We start from the raw sequence: 19572 nt of genomic DNA, 5'->3' as shown, positions 1-19572 counted from the left end.
TGTCACCACAAAGACCAGTCCAAAGGGATTACTGGGGGGGCGCCTGGGTGGCTCAGTCATTAAGCGGCTGCCTTCGGCTCAGGTCATGATCCCAGGATCCTGGGATCGAGCCCCGCATCGGGCTCCCTGCTCTGCGGGAAGCCTGCTTCTCCCTCTCCCACTCCCCCTGCTTGTGTTCCCACTCTCGCTGTGTCTCTCTCTTTCAAATAAATAAATAAAATCTTAAAAAAAAAAAAGGATAACTGGGCACCTGTGGTATGCATGATTGTGAGGAACCCACATTAGTGTGTGGTGGTTATAGAGCCCACTTCAGTGTTTCATTTAACTATTGACCCCTGGAATGACCAAATCTGATCTTTTGGGAACTCCCTTATTCTGTAGTTTCTTCCACACTCTTGTCGTGTAGGATTAGGAGATACAGTGATTACAACCAATGCTTTTCAAACTATTTGTGGTGAAGGACCCTTGAATTGTAGAAGGGGTCACTGGGGACCTACCACTGAAAGGGGAGATTAGAGGAGATGCAAAAGGAAGACGCTATTATAGGCTCTTTCCTTGGGTGTGCACTGCAGTGGGCACAAGGCAGAAAACAGTATAAATCTGGAATAGTATGAAAGGTAATTGTAGCCTTGGCTAAGTGTAAGCCAGTTAAAGGATTCTCAGACCTTCACCAGTTCACAATATCTAGTGATAAGTTATTGAATAGGTACATTATGCACATATTTAACAAAGTAGAAGGGCATCTCTAAATTTTTTCTGGAAACAATTTCATGTTTGGCATTTAAATTTAAAATAATTTAAAAATTTCATTGTCCTCATGAGAAAATACAAACTTTACCAGGATTAATTGCACTCATCTTGAATTATGTGTATGTGGGAAAGGAGGGCACTGTAATGCTTTCAATGCTTGGGGTCTCCACAGGACTTAAGCCAGCTCTGATAATTCATAAAGAAAAGACACTGACTCCTCCCTTACTTCTGGCCTGATGAATGTCATGAGTTTTTCTGAGGATCTGAGCTCATTTGACAGAATTCCAGCCTGCTCTGCCAGATTGCATGGTCTTATCAACTAAAATATCCAAAAGGAGCTGCATGCAGCTCAGATTCCCACCCTGTACTCAGTTCTGCCTATAAAGCATTCTTTACACAGAGAGAGGTGTGTTGGATTACAGGATTGCTGTGTCAGAGGTTTATCCTTAGCTTTTGGGGAAAATACTATGATCATAATGCATACCAGCAGCCATAGGGTCACCTCTTAGCATGAACAGCTGGTTTATCTGCAGAGGCACTGAGTAAAATAATCTCTGAAAAGGTTGAGGTGGGGGAGAAATCTGCATTTATTACTATGTCTGGCACACACAGGAGGTCCACAGTAATTATCTGTTGGATAATTTTCCCAATTGCTATTTGTTAACATTAAATAACGGGAAAAGCACAGGCACTGGATTTACCCTCTCCCCAGAGAACATTGCAAAAGGACAATGAAGATATTTACCCCTTTTCCTCCCTTACTCCCCTCATTCTTTTGTTGAAGAGAGTAGTTCCCAAAAGTAAAAAAGAAACATTTAGAGATAGTGTCTTCCTTTAGCCATTCCACTAGCCTGTGAGATGGAAGTTAGTGTTTGGTTGTGGCCACCATTTTCCTTTAGCCTTCTGAGCAAAGCTACTCTTACTACAGGAACCTCTAAGGATTTTCTTGTGGTGATGGACATGCTGGTCATAAAGATAATCCAAACCTAAGTGTATAACTTAGTTTTGAGGCCATGCCTGTGTATGAATCAAATTTTACATCATTTTTAAAGGTATTTGTAGAATAGAGTTACTTTCCTTGAAGGAATGCTTGGGTTGAAGAAGTATCGTTCCCTTCTCAGTGTCACAAAACCACAGTTAACTTTTCCCTTCCTTCTTCTTTTCTTGAAGATCCTTCGTAATATACCCTAACTTCCCTTTCTAATATTACCTTTTTTAAAAAAGATTTTATTTATTTGTTTAACACAGAGAGAGAGAGAGAGCGCGCAAGCAGGCAGAGCGAGAAGGAGAAGCTGAGCAGAGAGCCTGATGCAGGGCTCAATGCCAGGACCCTGGGGTCATGACCTGAGCCAAAGGCAGATGCTTAACCAACTGAGCCACCCAGGCATCCCTCTAACATTACCTCTTGCAAATACTTTGCCTTAACCCTTAGTCAGTCAATCTGAGCCACTTGCCTTTCCTTCATTTTTTTTTTTTTAAGATTTTATTTATTTATTTGTCAGAGAGAGAGAGAGCACAAGCAGGGGGAGCAGGAGGCAGAGGGAGAAGCAGGCTCCCTGCCAAGCAAGGAGCCAGAAGTGGAACTAGATCCCAGGACCCTGGGATCACAACCCAAGCCAAAGGCAGATGCTCAACTGACTGAGCCCCCCAGGCGTCCCGAGGTTGCAGTTTTAAATGGGCTAGGTCTTATTGAGAATATGAAACTTGAGCAGACTTGAAGAAAGTAAGGGAGATAGCCGCTTGGATATCTGGCAGAAGAGTCTTGTAGAAAGAGAGGATGGCTAATACAAAGTAGCAGTGTGCCTGGTACATCCAAGGAATATCTGGAGCCCATGGTCGCTGGAGTGGAGGAGTAAGAGAAAGAAGAATAAGAGATGAGACCAGGGGGATAGTAGGGACCAAATCACATAGGGCCTTCCTTTAAGAAAAAAAAAAAAAGATTTTATTTGTTTATTTAATTATTTGAGAGAGAGAAGGGGAGGAAAAATGGGTGGAGGGGCAGAGGGAGAGGGAGAAGCAAACTCTCTACTGAGCAGGGAGCCCAAGTGGGGCTCCATCCCAGGACCCTGGGATCATGACCTGAACAGAAGGCAGACGCTTAACCAACTGAGCCACTCAGGCACTCCCCTTTTTTTAAGATTTATTTATTTTAGAGAGAGAGAGCACATGAGTGAGCATGGGGGTCGGGGCAGGAGGGGCAAAGGGAGAGGGAGAGAGAGAATCTCAAGCAGACTCCCCACTGAGTGCAGAGCCTGAGACAGGGCTCGATCTCACAACCCTGAGATCATGACCTGAGCCGAAATCAAAAGTCAGACGCTTAACTGACTCTGCTACGCAGGCGCCCCCATAGGGCCTTCCTTATAGGCATTGTTGGACTTTGGTTTTTTCTCTGAGTGAAATGGGGAACATATGCAAGCTTTCAAACAGAGGAGTTATATGGTTTGACTTAGATTTTTATAGGATCACTTTGGCTGCTGTGTTGAGAATAGACTGTAGATGTTGTAAGGGTTACAGTGGGAAGTCCCTCAGGGATCTTGCTGTAATCTGGGTGAGCAATGATGTAACTCAGACTAGAGTGATATCAGTGGAGATGGTAAGAATCGGTGAGATTCTAGACACACAGTATTTTAAAGGTAGAGCCAATGTGATTTCCTGTCTGATCAAATGAAGAATGAGAGAGAAATAGAATAATGACTCCAAAGATAAACCAAAAACTTGAAAAAAAGTTACTTATAGGAGGAGAGAAGAAGCAGACTGTGAGGCAGCCAGGGATAGGAGGTAGACTTTTAAAAATTTAATTTATTTTGTAGATTTGACTTTGAAATATAAATGTTTTAGAGCAGTATGAACCAAAATTAATTCAAAATGACCAATCTGACAAATAACTTGATTCAGAGTATATTTTTTGAATCAACACATCAATAGAGAAAGATAACCCAATTATAAAGTGGGCAATTTGAGTGGATTGCCACAAGAGAAGATGCACAAATGGCCAGTAAGTACAGGAAAAAGTGTTTATCCTTAGTCCTAGGGAAATACAAATTAAAACCACAGTGCACTATCACTTAACATCCACAAAATGGCAAAAGTTAAAAGACCTATACTACCAAACGTTAGCAAGATCGTGGAACAAATAGAACTCTTATACACTGCTAATAGTAGTATAAAATGTGATAACCACTTTAGAAAACTATTTGTAAGTTTCTTATAAAATTAAACAAATACCTATCCTATGACCTAGTAGTTCCACTCCTGGACATTTACCCAAGAGAAATGAAAACACATGTGTTCACAAAAAAACTTGTGATGGCTGTTCATAGGAACTTTATTCATAATAGCCCCACACTGGAAACAACCCAAATGTCCACTAGTAGGAGAATGGATAAACAAATTGTGGTATCTTCATGCAATATAAAGATTAAAAAAAAACTATAAATGTATACACATAGATAAAAAATAAAAAACATCATTCTGAACAAAAGAAACAAAATACGAAAGAATATTGTTAGTTGGTCTCCTGGGGAACTAATGCCAAGACCTAATTAGATGTGCAAGAGAGGGGCGCCTCAGCTCCTCAGTGCCTCAGTCGGTTGGGCGTCTGCCTTCGGCTCAGGTCATGATCCCAGAGTCCTGGGATTGAGCCCTGTGTTGGGCTCCCTGCTCAACGGGGAGCCTGCTTCTCCCTCTGCCTGCAGCTTCCCCTGCTTGTGCTCTCTCTCTCTCTCTCTGACAAATAAATAAATAAAATCTTTAAAAAAAAGATGTGCAAGAGATTTATCTGGGGAGTATATTGGTTATCTTTCGATTCACAACAAATCAACCCAAAACTTAGCAGCTTAAAATAGCAAATATTTATTATCTCACATAGTTTTTAAAGATCTGAAACCGAGGAGCAAATTAGTTGAGTGGTTTTGGCTTAGGATTTCTCATGAGGTTGTGGTCAAGTTGTTGGTTGAGTTTATAGTAACCTGAAGGCGTGACTGAGGCTGGATATCTGCTTCCAGTATGGCTCACTCACGTGGCTATTGGCAGGAAGCCTCAGTTCCTCACCATGTAGGCCTCTCCCTAGGTCTACATGGCAGCTGGCTTGGCAGCTGGCTTCTCTCAGAGCAAGTGAGCAAAGAGAGAAGAAGGAGGGAGCCGCAATGATGTTGGAAGTTAGACGCCATTACTTCTCTCTTACTCTATTTATTAAAAGCAAGCCACTAAATCTAGTCCACTCTCAAGAGGAGGGAAATAGGCTCTGCCTTTTGAAGGGAGTGTCAATGAATTTATGGATATATTTTAAACCACTACAGGGAGGGACCAGGGAAAGACAGAGAGAGCCTTCAGACCAAGATATAGGTCTGACATCTGTGGAAGGAGAGAAGGAAGGAATAAATCTTTGAATGGAAGAGTCTTGTCCTACAGCATGGTTCCAAGAAAGGTTTGGGCTGATGAAGAACCTTTAAGTCAGGGGGGTGGGCAAAATGGGTGAAGGGGTTAATTGAATAGCGATGGATGGTAACCAGACTTATTGTGGTGATCAATTTGTAGTGTATACAAATATTGAATTATTGGGGTGCCTGTCTGGCTCAGTGGGTAGAGCATGTGACTCTTGATATAGGGGTTGGAAGTTCAAGTCCCAAGTTGGGTGTAGAGATTACTTAAAAGTAAAATCTTTAAAAAAAACCCAAATATTGAATTATTATGTTGTATACCTGAAACTAATATGTCATACACCAATTTTACCTTCAAAAATGTGAGCAAATCTATTGGTTTAATGTACCCATTAACCTAAGACCTAATGTTAAATTAGGAATATTAAAATTGACCTGAAGAACAGGTCCTAGCAAGAAAAAAAATTCAATAAATTTTTTATCTCAAAAAATTGTCTTCAATCGGGCTCCTGGGTGGCTCAGTTGGTTAAGCGACTGCCTTCGGCTCAGGTCATGATCCTGGAGTCCCAGGATCGAGTCCCACATCGGGCTTCCTGCTCGGCGGGGAGTCTGCTTCTCCCTCTGACCCTCCCCCATCTCATGCTCTCTCTATCTCATTCTCTCTCTCAAATAAATAAATAAAATCTTAAAAAAAAAATTGTCTTCAAGTCAAAGGCACTTGTTGGAGGCATCTTGCACATCACAGCATTGGGCCTGCTTTTGTAGCCCTGCTGTGCTCTGTCATTGGCTGGGATCAGCCTGCAGAAAGTGTGGCTTTGGTGCAAATGTGGTTGTAGACCCAGAGTGGCAGCAGGTGGGGTCATTAGTTATTGATGTTCCCTGAAAGCAGATTTCAGTGGTGTGTTTTCATGGTTGCTACAAGTACATACTGCATGGATAAGTTTATGTGAAATTCCAGAATGGGCAAAACTAATCTACAGTGATAGAAAGCAAGTAAGTGGTTGCTTGGGGCTGGGGAGGGTGTGAGAATTAATTGCAAAGGGGCACAAGGGAACTTTTTGGGGTGGTGAAAATGTTCTATATTTGATTGTAGTGGTGGCTACACACACAAACACACACACATGTTTGTTGAACTCATTAAAATGCTACACTTAAAATGGGCACATTTTATTGTACATAAATGATATATAAAGTTTACTAAAAAACACAATGAGATACTACTTTACCATGACAATACCAAATGTTAGGGAGATGTGGAACACCTGAATTTCTCACATGTTGTTAGTGGGAGTATAAAATTATACAAGTTTTTAGAAAGTTTGGCAGTTTCTTACAAAGTTAAGCAAATACCTATCCTGTGACCCAGATGTTCCACTCTTAGATATCTACACAAGAGAAATGAACACATATGTTCATGAAAGATCTATTTATGAATATTGACAGCAGCTTTATTTATAACGGTCTTAAAATAACCCAAATATCCATCAATAGGAGAACTGATAAGCAAAATGTGGAAAATATATACAAGAGAATACTACTGAGCAGTAAAAAAGAACGAACTACTGATGCATGCAATGACTTGGATGAATCTCAAAACTGTTATGTTGAGTGAAAGAAGCTGAATATAAAAGACTACATACTAGGACGCCTGGGTGGCTCAGTCAGTTAAGCATCTGCCTTCCGCTCAGGTCATGATCCCAGGGTCCTGGGATTGGGTTCCTCATGGGGTTCCCTGCTCAGCAGGGAGCCTGCTTCTCCCTCTGTTCCTTACCCTGCTTGTGCTCTCTCTCTCTCTCTCAAATAAATAAAATCTTAAAAAAAGACTACATACTAGATGATTCCATTTACATTAAAATTATTAAACAGGAAAAGCTAATCTATGATGGTAGAAATCAGAATATGGTTGCCATGAAAGTATGGTTGCCACTCTCTGAAGAAAATATTTTATATCTTGATTGATACGTAGGTTTCACAGATGTGTGCATTTGTCAAAACTCATTACATTATACAAGTAAGAGCTGTACATTTCCTTGTATTTAATCTCAATAAAAAAATCAAATAGTCACTAAAAATAAAAAACAAAATGAAATAAATTAACCTCACTGTATTAAATTAGTAAAATTATTTCAAATGACTCTAAAATACAACAATTTAACTGTACTTTTTTCAAAAATTTTTATTGTAAAATACACGTAAAATTTATCATTATAGCCAATTTTTTCCATTATAGCCAATTTTAAGTGTATGGTTCAGTGATACTAAATACATTCATAATATTGTGCAACCATCAGCACCATCCATCTCTATTCCTCTTTTTATCTTGTAAAACAGAAACTCTATACCTGTTAAGTAACAACTCCCTATTCCTCCTCCCCCCAGATCCTGGTAGCCACCATTCCACTTTCTGTCTCTATGCTTTTGACTACTCTAGATAATTATATAAAGTGTATAAGTACCTCATATAAGTGGAATCATACAGTATTTGTCTTTTTGTGATTGGCTTATTTCCCTTAGCATAATGTCTTCAAGATTCATCCATGTTGTAGCTTAAGACTTAACTGTACATTTTTAATGAGATGTACCCTAAGGAAAAAAAATAAACTGCAAAGAAATGTTAAAGTTTTTTCATTAGTTGTCTCATTAGTAATAATTTTCGTTATTTTTTCTGAAATAAATTATATATATACAGAGAGAGAGACAGAGAGAGAACAGAATAAAGCAAATTATGTTAACGTTATCAGGAACCAAGATGTTGATCATAAGAGAGATACAAATATAAAATCAAGAAACTTGGGTAAAATCCCTGAAATCCTAAAATTTAATTGGAAAAAGCAAAACAATGACCAATCCAATGTTAGCAATAAGCTTCCCAACCATCCAAATTGTGGTCTCTAAATGTCATTTACTACTAAAATGAACCAAGGCTTCTTAAAGAAGCATCTGATTCCAGATCTGGAGCAGGAAATGGACAAGATGAACCTGGAACATCTTATTACAACAGAAAACAAGAAAGCTACTAAAGACCACTGGAATCATGTCAAAAGGACTCTGGAGCTAATCTGAAGGGATTTCCACAGTCCAAAGATGTGATGATATGCATTTCAAAATGAGCAATAACTTCAATGTCTTGAATATACTAAATGTTTTTTTTTTTTATTTTTTTTATTCTTATGTTAATCCCCATACATTACATCATTAGTTTTAGATGAAGTGTTCCATGATTCATTGTTTGTGCATAACACCCAGTGCTCCATGCAGAACGTGCCCTCCTCAATACCCACCACCAGGCTAACCCATCCTCCCACCCCCCTCCCCTCTAGAACCCTGTTTGTTTTTCAGAGTCCATCGTCTCTCATGGTTCGTCTACCCCTCCGATTTCCCCCGCTTCATTCTTCCCCTCCCGCTACCTTCTTCTTCTTCTTCTTCTTTTTTTTTTTTTTCTTAACATATATTGCGTTATTTGTTTCAGAGGTACAGATCTGAGATTCAACAGTCTTGCAAAATTCACAGCGCTTACCAGAGCACATACCCTCCCCAGTGTCTATCACCCAGTCACCCCATCCTTCCCACCCCACCCCCCACTCCAGCAACCCTCAGTTTGTTTCCTGAGATTAAGAATTCCTCATATCAGTGAGATCATATGATACTTGTCTTTCTCTGATTGACTTATTTCACTCAACATAATACCCTCCAGTTCCATCCACGTCGTTGCAAATGGCAAGATCTCGTTCCTTTTGATGGCTGCATAATATTCCATTGAATATACTAAATGTTTTAAAATCCATGACTTCATAGTGAGACTAAAACCAAAAATCTCATTGGTCAGGGGCACCTGGGTGGCTCAGTCAGTTAAGCATCTGCCTATGGCTCAGGTCATGATCCCAGGGTGGAGCCCCACGTTGGGCTCCTTGCTCAGCAGGGAGCCTGCTTCTCCCTCTCCTTCTGCCATTCCTCTGGCTTGTGCTCTCTGGCTCTCTCTATCTCGCTGTGAAATAAATAAAATATTTTTTAAAAAAAAGACTCTTAAAAAAAATCTCATTGGTCCTCTTTGGAGTATGCTAAGGACTCTCATCATTTGGAGAACTATTCTCTATTACATAGAGAACCTCAAGTCATTAATTTGAAAACTAGCAAATCAAAAGAAAGAATCAAGCATTTATTCTGCCTTTCCTTAGGTAATCAAATATTTGATGAAGGAAAGGTTCTTATTTATAAAAGAATTCCAGCTAATAAATGAAGACAGTATGTTATAATTAGAGTATCACTATTTTGCAGCTCTTAGTGAAATAATGCACCTAGGTAATGATTACCAATGACTGCTAAACTATCAAGTAAAAAGATAGTAACATTTGAGCCTATTTATCAATTGTAACGAAGCAAAAATACATTCGACCAGGTGTTATATGTCTCCTGATAAGATGCAACAGGAAGAAACTAATGATGCACTATATGTTGGCTAATCGAATTTAAATTAAAAAAAGATGCAATAGGAAGTAAGTGATAGCACTCACGAAGTATTCTTGCCAAAAAAGAAAAAATGGAGCATAAATCGTAACAACTCTAACTCTATATCTAACTGTCCATTTATAGGAAATAAGAGATAAAGAAATACGACAGATGACACCATGGGGATGCAATAAAAAAAATCCACAGTGCTGGAAATTTTACAGAACAAATGATGAAACAAATGTTTCATCAACAAATATATAAATTTCAGGAAATGGGGCACCTGGGTGGCTCAGTCATTAAGCGTCTGCCGTTGGCTCAGGTCATGATCCCAGGACCCTGGGATCGAGCCCCGCATCGGGCTCCCTGCTCGGCGGGAAGCCTGCTTCTCCCTCTCCCACTCCCCCTGCTTGTGTTCCCTCTCTCACTGTGTCTCTCTCTGTCAAATAAAATCTTAAAAAAAAAAAAATATATATATATATATAAATTTCAGGAAATAAAAATGAGGGAGGAGTTACAGATTAAAAGATAGCTAAGAAAAGAATCATCCAAATGCAATGTATAAATCTTGTTTTGGAATTGCAAAAAAAAAAAATGAGAGAGAGAGAGAGAGACAATTGGAGAAATTTGAACACTACATGTTTGGTAACATTAAGAAATTACTGTTAATTTTCTTTGTATGTGTTAATGATATTTTTAACAGGTTCTCTATATTTTACACACAAATACAAGTATTTATGGATGAAATTATATGATATCTGGAAGTTGCTTAAAAATAATCAGTTGGGAAAGAGATGGGAAATTGGATGAAATAAGACTGGATATTTGTTGATAATTGCTGAAGTTGGTTGATAAGTACATGGGTTATTTATTTTCTTTTTCTATTAAAAAAAAAGAATATCTCCAAGCTTTTTGTTATAACAACAGGAAGGATGAAGTTTCATCCCCATCACTGAGATGGGGAAGGTTGCAAGTGGAGCAGGTTTAATAGAAAAAAATGAGTTAAATTTTAAGCATATTGAGTTTGAGATGTCATTTGAACATCCAAATGGAGATACTGAACAGGCAGTTAGATATATAAATTTGGGGTTTGGGAGAGAGGTCTGGGCTGAAGATACAAAGTTGGGAGTCATTAACCTACAGATGACATTTATAGCAATGAGGCTGGATGAGATCAAAAAAGGAGCAAGCGTAAACATAGTAAGTGCTCAATAAATATTCATTATAAATATGATTATTACTTTTGATTTCTTTCCTCTCTGAACTCCTACAGCACTTTTATTGTATCTTGTATTATAGTTATTTGTATACATGTCTTATGCTCTCTATAAATTATAAGTTCCCTGAATGTGGGACCGATATCTTTTTTTTTTTTAAAGATTTACTGATTTGGGGTGCCTGGGTTGCTCAGTCGGTTAGGCGTCTGCCTACGGCTCGGGTCATGATCCCGGGTCCTGGGATTGAGCCCCATGTCGGGCTCTCTGCTTGAGGGGGAGCCTGCTTCTCCCTCTCCCTCTGCCTGCCACTCCCCCTGCTTGTGCTCTCTCTCTCTCTCTCTCTGTCAAATAAATGAATGGACTCTTTAAAAAAAAAAGATTTACTTATTTAGTTTAGAGAGGGTGTGGGGTATGGGGAGGGGCAGAGGGAGAGGGAGAGAAAGAACCTCAAGCAGACTCCCCGCTGAGCGTGGAGCCTAAGGCAGAGCTCAATCTCACGACGCTGAGATCATGACCTGAGCCGAAATCAAGAGTCAGACTCTTCACTGCCTGAGCCGCCCAGGCGCCCCGTGGGAATTATATCTTTATCATCTTTATACATTGCTCTCCTTCCACTACCACCATGGAGCCAGAATGGTGTCTTGCACATAACTGATTTGAAATTAATAAATGAACTAGAGTTTGTAAAGAAATTTCTGGTCAGGGCTATATGGATTTTCTGGCTTCAGGTTCATGAGACTCCCTATATTGATGGGCTTATGTGAACAGGGCCAAAATGTGTTACTGTAGTTCTTGCTAACTAGTTAGCACATTGGTTCTGCATAGCCTAGATCAGCCTTTGGGATCCAACCCTATCTAAGACAGTACAGAGGAGAAACAAAACCATGATTATATGGTCAATTAATCTTTGACAAAGGAAGCAAGAATATGCAATGGGAAAAAGTCTCTTCAATAAATGGTGCTGGGAAAACTGGACAGCTACATGCAAAAGATTGAAATTGGACCACTTTCTGACACCATACACAAAAATAAACTCAAAATGGATTAAGGACCTAAATGTGAGACCTGAAACCATAAAAATCCTAGAAGAGAGCATGGGCAGTAATCTCTCTGACATGGGCCAGAGCAACATTTTTCTAGATACGTCTTCTGAAGCAAGGGAAACAAAAGCAAAAATAAACTATTGGGACTATACCCAAATAAAAAGGTTTTGCACAACAAAGGAAACCATCAACAAAACAAAAAGGCAACCTACTGAATGGTAGAAGATACTTGCAAATGACATACCCAACTAAAGGTTAATATCCAGAATATATAAAGTACTTATACGGGACACGTGGGTGGCTCAGTTGTTTAAGCGTCTGCCTGCAGCTCAGGTCATGATCCCAGGGTCCTGGGATGGAGTCCCACATCAGGCTCCTTGCTCACGGGAGCCTGCTTCTCCCTCTGTCTGCTGCTCCCCTTGCTTGTGTGCGCTCTCTCTCTTTCTCTCTGACAAATAAATAAAATCTTAAAAAAAAAAACAACTTATAAACTCAACACCAAAAAAACCAAATAATCCAATTTAAAAAATGGGGAGAAGTCATGAACAGACATTTCTCCAAAAAAGACATATAGATGGCCAACAGACACATGAAAAGATGCTCAACATCACTCATCAACAGGAAAATGCAAATCAAAACCACAATGGGATATCACCTCACACCTGTCAGAATGACTAAAATAAAAAACACGAGAAACAGGGGCGCCTGGGTGGCTCAGATAGTTAAGTGTCTGCCTTTGGCTCAGGTCATGATCCCAGGATCCTGGGATCGAGTCCCACATCAGGCTCCCTGCTAGGTGGGGAGCCTGCTTCTCCCTCTGCCTCTCTCTCTGTCTCTCTCTCTCTCTCTGACTCTCATGAATAAATAAATAAAACATAAAAAAAAAAAAACACACAAGAAACAAGTGTTGATGAGGATGTGGAGAAAAAGGAACCATCATGCCCGGTTGGTGGGAATACAAACTGGTACAGCCACTGTGGAAAACAGTATGGAGGTTTCTCAAAAAACTAAAAATAGAACTATCATATGATCCAGTAATTCCACTGCTGGGTATTTACCTAAAGAATATGAAACACTAATTTGAAAAGATATATGCACCCCTATGTTTAATGCAGCATTATTTACAATAGCCAAATCATAGAAGCAGCCCGTGTCCATTGATAGATGAATAGATAAAGAAGTATATATATACAATGGACTATTATCCGGCCATAAAAAAGAATGAAATCTTGCCGTTTGCAACAGTATAGATGGAGCTAGAGAGTATAATGCTAAGCTAAATAAGTCAGTTGGAGAAAGACAAATACCATATGATTTCACGCATATGTGGAATTAAGAAATAAAAGAATAGGAAAAAAGAGACAAACCACAAAAACAGACTCATAACTCATAACTGTAGAGAACAAACAGTTATCAGAGAGGAGGTGGGAGGGGAGATGGGGAAATAGGTGAAGGCGATTAAGAGTACACATCTTGAGGGGCACCTGGGTGACTCAGTCGTTAAGCTCAGGTCATGATCCCGGGGTCCTGGGATTGAGCCCTGCATTGGGCTCCCTACTCGGCAGGAAGCCTGCTTCTCCCTCTCCCACTCCCCCCGCTTGTGTTCCCTCTCTCGCTGTGTCTCTCTCTCTCTCTGTCAAATAAATAAATAAAATCTTTAAAAAAAAAAAAGTACACATCTTGATGAGCACTGAGTAACGTACGGAATTGTTGAGTCACTATATTGTACACCTGAAACGAATTTAACACTGGATGTTAACTATACTGGAATTAAAGAATAATTAAAGGGGTGCTTGGGTGGCTCCGTCGGTTAAGCATCCGACTCTTGGTTTCAGCTCAGGTCATGATCTCAGGGATGTGAGATGGAGCCCTGTGCTGGGCTCTACCCTCAGTGCGGTCTGCATGAGATTCTTCCCTCCTCCCTCTCCTGCCCCCTCTGACCCTCCTCCCCGACCCCTCAAATAAATAAAATATTTAAAAATAATAATAATTTTTAAAAAGTGCAGAGGGGAGATGGGTGAAGTAACCTAGAATGGAATGAAGGGCAATATGGCATAGTGATATGGGAAGTAGGATACAAAATCGGCACCATGTATATGATTTTATATATACACACCCTTACCTCAGAGGATGAGTAAACATTTCATGGTTCAGCCACTCATGGGTGAATAGGAATCAGCGTGGTGTCCTTGGCCACTGAAGTGTTTTATTTTCTTCTTATATTTCTCAGCTCCAGAACATTCTCCCCATTGGGACTTAAGGGTTCAGGAATAGCTTTTTTTTTTCATTTTTGTTTTAATCTGCAAGATGACTTTTCTCATCTTCTACCATCCTGGCTCTCGTTCCTGGAAGTTTCCAAAGGCTCTAAGAATATTCCTTTTCTTGCTCTCATCCTATTCCTATGTTGGATGCAGGTAAACTTTTCTTGTAGTTTTGGTTAGTACCACCCCTGCTCAGCTCCAATCTTGGATAATTTGGTACTGTTGCAGGATTGCAGGTTCTTGTCTCACGGAGTCGAAGACTGAATCTCGCAGACAGAAAAGGGTGAAGTGAAGTGAAGTTTATTAAGTGAAGGTGAGAGCAGAAAGGAAAGAAAAAACTAGAGTGTGAGGGGTCCCGAGTGGGTTGCCACTGAGGGTTTTTAGGACCGGTCTTTTATTGAAAACCTGACCAGGAAGCTTGTGGCCTTGAGATTCTTGTGCTGTCTTAGTTTGAGCAGGGACTATTGATCCCCTTACTGACTTACTCCTTTGAGGTCTGGTCATTTTCTGTGATTACATTGTAGCCGCCGAAGAAAAATACGCCCTATCATCCAGGGCCAGGTGGTCTGGTCTATTCCCTTCTCTGTTTTAGCACTTCTGCCTGCCAGGAATAGTTTCCGAGCCTAGTCAGGGGTTATCTCTCTCTCTCCCTATCTCTCCCTGCCTATACCGTAACCCTTTCCTAACTTCAGTACCACTCAATTTTCTTCTTCCTTCCTTCCTTCCTTCCTTCCTTCCTTCCTTCCTTCCTTTCTTTTTCTCTTTCACATCAAGATCAGGAAAATAACATTGATTCAATACTATTATATGATCTACAGACCTTATTCAGCTATCATCCATGCTTCCATTAGAGTTCTTTATGGCAGGGACGCCTGGGTGGCTCAGTTGGTTAAGAGTTCTTTATGGCAGAAGGAAAACCAAGTTCTTGTCCAGGGTTCGGTTCTGGATTACAAATTGCATTTCATGGTTTTGAGTCTTATCTCATTAATCTACTCAAATCTGAATCAGTTTCTCAATCTTTTTTTGTCATTCTTGATCTTGGCACATCTCTCTCTCTGTTTCCTATGTCTCTCTTTGAAGACTATGGGCTGGTTATTTGTATAGCATCTATCAATTTAGGCTTATCTGATATCTCCTCAGGGTCAGATTCAGGTATTGAATTTTTGGCAGGAATACAATTAAAGTGACATTATGTCCTTCTCAGTGCATCATATCAAGTGACCCATAATGGTATTTTACCCCATTACTGGTGATGTTAACTGGAATCACTTGGTTAGGTTGGTGAATGCCAAATTTTTTTCACTGCAAACATACTACTTTCTGTTTGTAATAATTCAATACATTTTAGGGAGATACTTTGAGACTATGTAAATACCCTCTTTTCCACCACATTGCTAGTTTTATTTTTAAGATTTTATTTATTCATTTGAGAGAGAGAGAGAGCATGAGAGGGGAGAGGTCAGAGGGAGAAGCAAACTCACCGCTGAGCAGGAAGCCCAGGACTCTGGGGTCATGACCTGAGCCGAAGGCAGTTGCTTAACCAACTGAGCCACCCAGGGACCCCACATTGCTAGTTTTAGCATGAATGACATTTATTTATTTTAAGTCATCTTTATTGTGAAATATAACACACATAAAAATGAATAAAATATAAACATACAAAGGTATGAATTATAAATTGTATACCTGTTATTGCCCCTGGTAATAAAAATAGGACATTTCCAAGCACCTCACTTGCCTCTTAAAGAGTTAAAACCCCATTACCCTTTCTAAAATTAACCCCTAGTCCTGACTTTTATTGCAATCATACAGTTTCTTTGTTATTATTATTTTTTATGATCTAGGTGTACATCTTTAAATACTGAAATTTAGTGTTGTTTCATTAAAAAACTTTTTTTTTTTTTTTTAAGAGGGAGAGAGAGAGAGAGAGCACATGTACGTGCGTGGGGTTGGTGGGGGCAGGGCAGAGGGAGAGGGAGAGAGAGAATCCCAAGCAGGCTCCATGCCCATGGAAGAGCTGACTTGGGGCTCCATTCCACAACCCCAACATCACGACCTGAGCCAAAATCAAGAGTTGGATGCTTAACTGACTGAGCCACCCAGGTGCCCTCATTAAAGAGCTTTTAAAATAGGGAACTTTTAAAATAGTTGGTTAAGTCGCCTCAGGTCATGATCCCAGGGTCCTGGGATGGAGCCCCGCATCATCACATCAGCTTCTCCCTCTGCCTGCCATTCCCCCTGCTTGTGCTCTCTCTCTCTCACACAAATAAATAAAATCTTTAAAAAAACTTCTAAATTGTAGTACAATACATATAACATAAACGTTACCATTTTAAACATTTTTTTAAAAAAGATTTTACTAAAAGATTTTATTTTTTTTAATTTTTATTTTTTTTAGATTTATTTATTTATTTATTTGACAGAGACAGAGAGAGCAGGAACAAAGCAGGGGGAGTGTGAGAGGGAGAAGCAGGCTCCCCACCCGAGCCTCACACCCTTTGAGCCGGATGTGAGGCTCGATCCCAGGACCCTGGGATCATGACCTGAGCCAAAGGCAGACACTGAACGACTGAGCCACCCAGGCACCCCAAAAGATTTTATCTTTTTTTAAGTAATCTCTACACCCAATGTGGGGCTGGAACTCACAACCCCAAGATCAAGAATCGCATGCTCCCCCAACTGAGCCAGCCAGGCACCCCCATTTGAAATTTTTAATCATACAGTGCAGTAGCATTAAGTACATTCACCTTGCGCAACCATCACCACCATACATCTCCAGAACTCTTTCATCTTCCCAAACTGCCACTCTGTACCCATTAAACAATAACTCCCCTTTTCCTCCCTCCCCACAACTTCCAGAAACCACTATTCTACTTTCAATTTCTACGAGTTTGCCTACTCTAGGTACATCATGTGAGTGGAATCATACAATATTTGTCTTTTTATGTCTGGCTTATTTCACTTAGCAGAATGTTTTCAAGTTCCATCCATGTTGTGGCAGGTTGGTACCACTCTAAATTCTCATCCTGTAGTACCGGATTCCAGGGAGTTATGGATTGGAAAGAAAGCTGAGAGGGAGGAGAGCCAGGAACTCTGGAATCACAGAATGAGAATTTGAAAGAGGAGGGAATCAGCAACACCATCCTACACTGTAAAGGTCAAAGCTAATGAGGTGATTTGACAAGAAATTGTCAGAATCGGTTATTGACAAACCTTTTTAGAGTAACTGCTTTGTGCTTGGAATTGTGCTAGGTACTAGGTTTATGGAGGCTGAAGTCAGATTGCAAAGGATTACAGAATTACTGGTATGGAGAGAGAGGAGTTTGGAGGGAAGGAAAACAGAAAGCCTGGGAGCTTGATGGAGAAGTAAAATGGAAAGGAGATGCTACCGGGACATGGATATTTGAATACTTTTGGAAAAAGAGGAATAAACCAGGGGAAGGATGGCAAATCTCCGTCAGTATTCAGATAGGCAAGGACTCCACTCCTCCCCCCTCCCCCCCAACCCCCATACCACAACTTTCTGTTTCTGTTTCCAAGTAAGTGGCTCCTAGTGGAGTTAAACTCTTCAAATTAAATTTGACAAGGTAGAAGGCAGAAAATACTAATAGTTATATTAATATTAGTATATATATAATATACATTAGTATATATATTATATAGAATACTAATACTTATGTTAGTATGGTATATATAATATTATTCAGCCTTAAAAGGGTAGGAAATTCTGACACATGCTTTCAAAATTACAATATGAATGAATCTTGAGGACATTATGCTAAATGAAATAAGCCAGACACAAAAGGACAACTATTGTATGATTCCATTTATATGAGGTACTTAGAGTTGTCAAATTCATAGAGCCGGAAAGTAGCATGATGGTTGCCAGGGGCTGGTGGGAGGGCGGATGGGGGAGTAGGTATTTAATGGGTACAGAGTTTTAGTTTGGGAAGATGAAAAAATTCTGGGGATGGATGGTGGTGATGGTTGCATAACAATGTGAATGTACCGGGATGCCTGGGTGGCTCAGTCCATTAAGCGTCAGGTCCTGGGATTGATTCCCACATCGGGCTCCCTGCTTCTCCTTCTGCTCCCCCTGCTTGTGCTGGCTTGCTCTTTCTCTCTCTCTCTGACAAATGAATAAATAAAATCTTTAATAAACAAACAATGTGAATGTACTTAATTCCACTGAACCGTACTCTTAAAAATGGCTAAAACAGTAAATGTCATGTTATATATATTTTACCACAATAAAAAATAACTGAGTAGGAGTATTATGGCAAAATGTTAACAATGTGTGAATCTAGGTGAAAAGGTTTATGAGAGATCATTTTACTATTTTTTATTATAATTTTTGCAAGTTTTCTGTTGCTCTGAAATTTTTTTCAAAATAAAAAGTTTACTTAAAATGAACAGGAGGCAGTCATATAGAGATAAGATACAGACCAGTGGGCTTGCTTCCACTGCTGGGTTTGCAGGTACCAAGTCTGTCAGTCTCGTGTTAGGAAGTTAATATAGTATCATAGGCAAGTATTGAGTACCTTAAGCAATTTGCTTTCGCATTTTAATTATATCATACCTCTTTGTTGACTTAACTGCTTCATAAGGATGTGGATTTGACAACTTTTCAACTTCTCCTCTGTTTTCTTCATATTATTTTAATTATTATGAATTCCTAGAACACTAGGGACTGTGTTCAAATTCTGACTCTTGCTAGCTCTAAGACATTATGCAAATTATTTCATCTCTCTACGTTTTAGTGTCCTCGTCTGTAAACCTCAGAGAGTATGAAGCTTTTAGGTGGGAGAATGAATGGAAAACAGAGCACAATACCTGCCACATAGTAAAAATGTAATACATGTTATTAGTTAATTATATCATTGGTATATGCCTGGACATGACTGTATAGGTCCAAGTGCAACAGAAGGCATCCTAGGGGTCAGAATCAACTATATGTTAAATATAAGTCAAAATGTAATACTTTAGGGGCGCCTGGGTGGCTCAGTCTTTAAGCGTCTGCCTTCGGCTCAGGTCATGATCCCAGGGTTCTGGGATCGAGCCCCGCATCAGGCTCCCTGCTCAGCAAGAAGCCTGCTTCTCCCTCTCCCGCTTCCCCTGCTTGTGTTCCCTCTCTCGCTGTCTTTCTGTCAAATAAATAAATAAAATCTTTAAAAAAATGTAATACTTGAATATTGCAGCTTAAAAGGGATGTATAATAGTTTTTTATTAAATTCAGTACTTGTCATATCCTCAGTAAAGTTCTCTGCCACTGAACACCCAAACTGAGTTTCCAAAAGCAAATTTAAAGGTTGGTGAATAGTGTCTGTGAGGTAGGATTAAACCATCTGAGGTTCTTTTGCTTAGAGATGTAATAAGATCTCAGAAAAAGACAAGTATATAGCACTTATATATATTGTTTGATTGGTTGAAATAAATTATAGGATAACTGAACCAGATGAGATGATTCCAGGCTTAT

The sequence above is a fragment of the Neomonachus schauinslandi genome, chromosome 9 (assembly GCF_002201575.2).
Source record: "Neomonachus schauinslandi chromosome 9, ASM220157v2, whole genome shotgun sequence".
NCBI lineage: Eukaryota > Metazoa > Chordata > Mammalia > Carnivora > Phocidae > Neomonachus > Neomonachus schauinslandi.
This window is presented reverse-complemented; position numbering follows the sequence as displayed.